We start from the raw sequence: 7,214 nt of genomic DNA, 5'->3' as shown, positions 1-7,214 counted from the left end.
AAAAAGTTTTCAGCAGTGGAGCACAGTCCAATTTACATTGAAGGTCATCATGGTTGTTGTATGGATAAAGCATTCTTTCTTTAGAAACAGAAGCTGACAGACCAGTTAGAAGACTTTGCAGGAGTCCAGTTGAGATGACAAAAGCCTGGACAGGGGTAGAGGCAGTGAGGAAGGTATGTTTCCATTAAATACAGAGTCATCTCTAAGCATTAGTGGGGGGTATGTTTCCGGACTCTGCCCTCTGACCCCCACCCTGCAGATAACAAAAAGCAAGGATGCTCTGGTTCCTGATCGAAAATAGCACAGTATTTCCATATAACCTAGCTCATCCTCGTATATACTTTAAATCACCTCTAAATTACTTTTAATACCTAATACAAATCACTATATATTACTTCATTTGTGTGGATCCAACATAGTACTCAGACTGCAGAAAATTCAAGTTTTGCTTTTTGAAACTTTGTGAAATTTTTTTTCCCGTATATTTTCAATTCACAGTTGGTCAATCCACAGACACAGAACCTACGAATATGAAAGGCCAACTGTATATTTCAGGGGTAAAACATACAACTTGCTGAGGTCTGTGATGTGAATAATGGAGAAACTGAGGAATTAAGGTTATTCCACAAATCTGATTGAGCAACTGGGGGAATGATGATGGTATCAATAGGATCAATCCTAAATTCGACATGTCTGTTTTTTAAAAAGTGAGATGTTAAAAATAACTGGCCATGTGATTAAGGAATTCAGAGGAGATCATCTGGGCTAGAAATACACATTTGGGGGTCATCAGCATTTAAGTGGTATTTAGCCTGGGAACTGATCCAATTCTAGAAAAGAGAGAGACAGAAGAGAGCACAGACTGAGCTCTGAAGAAGGCTAATATTTAAAAAGCAAATAGAGAGTTGCCAAAAGAAACTGAGAGGGAACAGCTAATGAGATAGCAAGAAAATCATGTATATAGGGTCACAGAAACCAAAAGAAGAAAGTGTTTAAAAGGCCAGATGCGGTACTGTTTTAAGTGCTGCTGAGAGGCCAAGAAGATGAAGACAAGGCATCTTTTGGATTTGTAAACTGAAGACCAGTGGTGTATAATACATTTTGTGCATAGCCTTTGTAAATATTTAACAACTAGTTAATATTCTACTTTGTGAAAATACAGGTATTTTTAGTGTAACAGTGAATTTTCTACATGTGAATTAGTTATTTTAAATTAAGGAAACTGATTTGCCTTATTTGAACCAATGCTGTTTATAATGCAAGCTATGATTGGAAACCAGCACTCTGCTTAGGAAGAAGTAGCTGCACACACAACAGAAGGACACAAAATGATTTAGTTTGAAAGGCTGGCTACAATGTGGGAATGTGTTCTTTTGCTCGCTGTTAACAATTATGAATTTTGGGCCTTTACAATAAACACCTGGAAAACGTGCTCAACTTTCACTAGCTATGCATAGACCCTTGACATGGTTCGAGTCAACGGTGGTATAGGTTAAAGCACCTGGGGAGGAAGGGTCATTTCTCAAAGCACTGCTAGGGAAAAGCCTTTTGCCCATCCATTTATTCACCACCCAGAACACAATGTGATCTTTGAAATTATTATATGATAATCTTTGGACTATGGGGAGGAAATCCATAAACTAAGGAAAGCAGAGCAAGTAGACAGGAGGATACTGGTCCCTTGAAGGCACTTCTCAGGCCACTGTACTAGACCTGGAATGCCACCTTCCAAATTTCTTGTTGCAGAATAATAAAAACTCTTTACTTATTTTAACCTACTAAGTATGATTTAGAAGTTACTAATTGCTACACTCAGTATTAATTGATACATGCCATGTTTGTTTCATTCCTTCCTAAGTAAGAGTATTTTAAAATGAAGCAATGTTTAACACAGTGAAGAGGACATCAGAGCTACAGTAAACTCCATTGTAACTAGTACTAGCCATGTGACCTAGCTCTGGACAAAGAGATGTATGGAAGACTGATGGGGGCTTCTAGGAAATTTAATCCTATGCTGAAAAGAAGAGAGAGCTGCGGAAGGAAACTGGTAGATGATGCTGTCCCTGCCATGCCCTCCATGCCATTCCACACCCCTTGCTCTTCTTGTCTTTCAATTGGTTGTGATACCTAGAGCTACACAGCTATCTTGCAACTACTGAGCAACAAGCACAAGGATAAAAAGCCTGCCTCCAATAATGAAAATACCTGGCTGCTTGATAACATCACTGAGTTGCTAGACTAGCCAGAATGCCTTTTCCCCAGTTTCTTGTTATGTGAGATAATTAAATATCTTTAGTGATAAAGTCACTATTAGTTGGGGTTGTTTGGAGTTTTTGTGGTTTTTTGGTTGGTTGTTTTTGCAGCTAAAAGCATTCCTAACTGATACACTCCCTATTTTCTCTCAAATATCCAAGTACCTTCATGCTGCCCTTTAAATAAACAAAATTCGAAATTTTCTCCCTGACTCTGGCTTTCCATCTCACTTCAAAATTTCTTTGCCAATATAGGCTGTACTCGCACTAACATTCCTACACTTGGAATGCTCCCCCATCTAAATCTTATGAATTTGTAAAAGGCCTAGCTTAATACCTGTATCCTTCCAGAAGCCTCTCCAAAGGGGCCACAGGGTTTACATCTTCAAGTCCACAATTCTCTGAATGTACTGACAGTCTCGCCATTATTTATTCCCCATGTAAACCTTCCCTTTCAAATCAGCCTAAGGTTTAGCCAATTCAAAATTCAATTCTAAGAGTTTTCAAGCTGGGAATGTTGAATATCTGCACTTTGGGCTCTTATTGCTGAACTCTTGTACAAAGCCTACCTGCAAGAACCACCACTCATGGTTGTATCACTTTAAGTATACGCAGCTCATTTTCTCTTCTGGATTAATACATTCTTAGCCCAGTGTATAAATCAGAATATATTTGTGGAACTTTCCAAAATACATATTCCAAGGCACCACCTCAGACGTACTAAATCATTTCCAAGGTCATATATGTTGAAGGTATCAGGTGATTCTGATGTGTACTCTCGGGTAAGATTTTTCTAACTCTAGATACTCTAGAGTTGCACTGTTCCCTGCAGTAGCTACTGGCCATATACAGCTATTGAGCACTTGAAATTAATTTAAACTTAAAAATTGATATGTGAGATTCAGTTACCAGAAAATCTTATGCATGTTTGGAACTTGGGTATATGAATTTATTTTTTCAACTGTAAATTTTATGAAATATAGACTATTTCTAACGAAAATCGGACATCTGAACTCAGATGTGCTCTAAGTATAACGCACCTTAGATTCTGAAGACTTAGTATGAAAAAAGGTAAAACACCATCAATAATTTTGTATCAATTAGAAGTTGAAAATACAATACTTCGGATATATCAGGTGAAATGTTATTAAAATTAATTTTACCTGTGTCTTTTAACTTTAATGTGGCTACCAGAAAATTTAAAATTACATATGTTGTGTTCTACTTCTATTGGACAGTGCTATTTTCTAAAGAGTCATTTTTACCCAATTGTGACTAAGAGTTATGTCATTAAAAATACCTATTACATTTACTTGGAAAGAGCTAGTCAACGTCTCCTTTATAAGGGCCTATGTAAGACATTTCTCTCAGACTTCAGTGCCAGAAAAAAAATTCCTTATCCTAAGCAATTGGTATAGTTTTAATTTATGAATATTATGAATCTTATTATCAATCAGGTATCTCTCTTTGCCTTGCTGAGAGCCAAATTACAGCCAAACTTCAGTAATTGCATAGAACTTCAGGAAACGCTTCTCCGGCTAGCCATAGTATTCTTCTTCATTTTCTCTTTGCTCAGAAATTATTTTTCTTCTTGAAAATCATAAACCTTTTTTTGTTGTAACGAGAAAAGAAATTATCTTCAATAAGAACCAAAGTCTGAGAAACACCAAAACAACTTAAGGCGAAGGCAAATTTATTTAAGTAAAATATGAACAGTTGTAAAGCTGGCTGTATCCTCGAGACTCTGCATTCGCAGGTTCAACCAACCACAGGTTGAAAATATTTGGAAAAAATTGAAAATAATACAATAATTGAAAATAATGCAAATAAAAAACTACATATAATGACATTAAATTGTATTAGTTGTAAGTAATCTAGAGATAATTTAACATATAGGAAAGGATGTGCATAGGTTATATGCAAATACTGCACCATTTTATATCACGGACTTGAAGCATCTGTGGATTCTGGTACTGGGTGATGGTAGCGTCCTGAGCAAATCCTTCCCTCATACCGAGAGACGACTGTATTCAATTCCTCAAACTGCTACTTTTTAAATTCACTTTGCATCATTATTTTCAAGAAATAAAGCAACCTTTAAACACCACCACAATATTCTCATATGCTTTGGGGAAGAACAGCCAGAGCCACTTTTGAAATAAAATGAAAATCCTCAGAAGAAAAAGATGTAATTAATGAGTATTAGTGACACTGTTCTGGTTATCTAATGAAATAATGTTCAGAGTTACAAAAGAAGGAATGCAAATCTTTATCCTTCTTCAACTTATTCAAGAGGGTTGATTTCTATTCCCAGTTATTAGATCTAATCCAAGAAGAAACAGTAGTTTTAGGTTCAATTTAGAATCTTTCTTTTTCTAAAAGAGTATCTAATGTTATTTCTAGATAACTTACCTACTGCAATGAAGGAACTGAACTCATACAGGTCTATGTTAGCGCTATCTTTTTTTGCTGTAGATTTTGCTGTAGATTTTGTGAAGTTATATTGCACAGCCAATATGAATAAATACAGGTTGTTTTATTTACTTCAAATATCAAAAATCATACAAGGTCTTTCCACAGTTACAAATTGTACTCATTAGTCCTTAACTAAAACTGAGCCTGCCTGCTAGCTTACAGATGTTCTCAAGGAAAACAAATTTATATTCTGCCAAACAGAAAATCTAGAACAAATTAATGGCAACAACATGAAAACCTACTAAGAACTTCTACTGTTATCACAAATAATCATTTAATATATAGAGATCTATAACAACTATATAATAAAAAATAATAAAAATTTTGAGATGCCAAGTCAAATTTTATAAATGAGTAAAAAGAAAAACTTTAATACTCTTTCAAAAAGTCATCAAATAAATATTAAAACCCACTCTTTTCCAAGCACTGTAATAGGCCTAAGATATAAGGGCCTACTATAAAGCTGAATAAGATGCCCATGTGCCATGCCCTCCCAGCACATGAGCCAGTGAGACAGACCAGAGTTTTATTAAAGAATGACCTAGGCGGGCTGCTGTCCAGAAATACACCACTGGAATAAGATGGCCATGTGTGGTTGTAGTCAGATGAAGTTCCAAAACTGAACAATATATTTTTACCAGAATTAATTAAATTTTACTGCGTAATTTTAAATGCCCTTTAGAAGCTGTCTGGTTCAGAAAAATCATGCAATAAAAACTAAGGGATTAAAACTACCAAACCTTCAGAAATGTTTTGTCTAATTATTTTTAGAAAACTGACCCTGCATTGGCCAGCAGAAAATGAATTAGTAGGTATTTGTTTCTATATAGAAATGTTATAAAAAGAAAATCAGTTTATTCCTCTTCTATTAAATATATGTTGGGCAAATATTTAAAAATTATTATTACTGTGTTAGTTCACAACTAACAGTTCCCAACCCCTATGAATTGTCCTAACTCTGGGCAAAACATGGTAGCAACTGAAAAGTCAATCCAGTGTGTACTATAACAGAAATCCTGTGTCACTGGGGCACAAAGAGTGAGCACCAATACAGATTTACAAGGGTCTGAAACAGCATCCCAGAGAAAAAGACTCAGCTGAGATTTCAAATAGAATGAGTTAGATGAGTGGGAAATGGGTGTGTGTGTGGGGGGGAAATATCTCTTATAATAAATCAGCTTCAAACTTCTGAGATCCTCTAGTCTGGATACCAAAAAATGATAAATGCATACTTTGGGAAATGACCATGAATTACCCACCTACCATAGATCAAAGATATTAACATTAAAATTATTTTATCCAAGTTAGAAATGTGTTAACTTCCTGAACAAATCAATTTGTGAGGTCTAGAAGCCAAGGAATATGTACACCCACAGCTAAACTAAACAAACAAAACCCCATTTTATTGTTGCTCTTCTGAATGCCACTTTGTTCTCAAATATGTACTATCTTTCCAACCCAGAACCATAAAATAAAACTTCAGGCAATGTTACTGTCATTTTATGGAAATTCTCAGTGTGCTTTCTGAACTGCCTAAAAATCTACCTAAAAGTTACCAGATGAGTGGGTTTCTATACCTATGTCATTCACAAAGTGATTAAACAGATGCCAATTCAAACAGAAAAGCACTCAATGAAAGATGTCTAGATAACTTACCTACTGCAATGAAGGAACTGAACTCATACAGGTCTATGTTAGGGCTATCTTTGGGAGCTATCTTTGGGAGCTATCTTTGTGAACAGCTGAATAATCTATACATTTCTGATGTAGGTAAGTTTAGCACCTTTCAATAACTATCAAATAACCAGTCTCTGCATGGAGTCATCAAAAGTATCACTTATCACACAATGATCCTTTTAGGACATATTAGGTAGGTGCTGAGGGCTATTTTCCACTAAACTTCAGAATGCTATGCTAGGAATTCTGTCAGCTTTGAAGGATTTTTTTTTCCCCACCATCACCAGGATCTGACTAAGAAGAAATAATCTATTTTTTAATAAGACAATATGAATGAAAGTATTTTAACTGAAAAGCAAAAAGCACTCTGTAAACATATTATAATTTTATTATTGAATAATAGTAGTATTATTACTTTGTGTAGAGTCCCTTCTCAATTAAAGCAATATGGTATTGAAGAAATTGACTAAATTATGGAATGTAACCACAGAGTTTAGGGAGTCTACTTTGAGAACTAAATAACAATAAGGAATTTTTATCATAGAAGCTGACTGTTTTCACTATCTAAAGCAAATCTCTTGCTATGTGCTGAAATAATCAGTTTTAAACTGTTTACCTAAAATAATACTACACGTGTCTAAAATAAAAGTAAATGAGCTGGGCACATTGGTTCATGCCTATAATCCCTGCACTTCGGGAGGATGAGGTTGGAGGATCGAATAAGCCCAAGAGTTTGAGACCAGTCCGGGCAACATGGTGAGATTTTGTATCTACAAAATAAATAAATAAATAAATAAATAAATAAATAAA

Source organism: Mandrillus leucophaeus, unplaced genomic scaffold (assembly GCF_000951045.1).
Source record: "Mandrillus leucophaeus isolate KB7577 unplaced genomic scaffold, Mleu.le_1.0 Scaffold1324, whole genome shotgun sequence".
NCBI lineage: Eukaryota > Metazoa > Chordata > Mammalia > Primates > Cercopithecidae > Mandrillus > Mandrillus leucophaeus.
Note: the sequence above shows the minus strand (reverse complement) of the source record.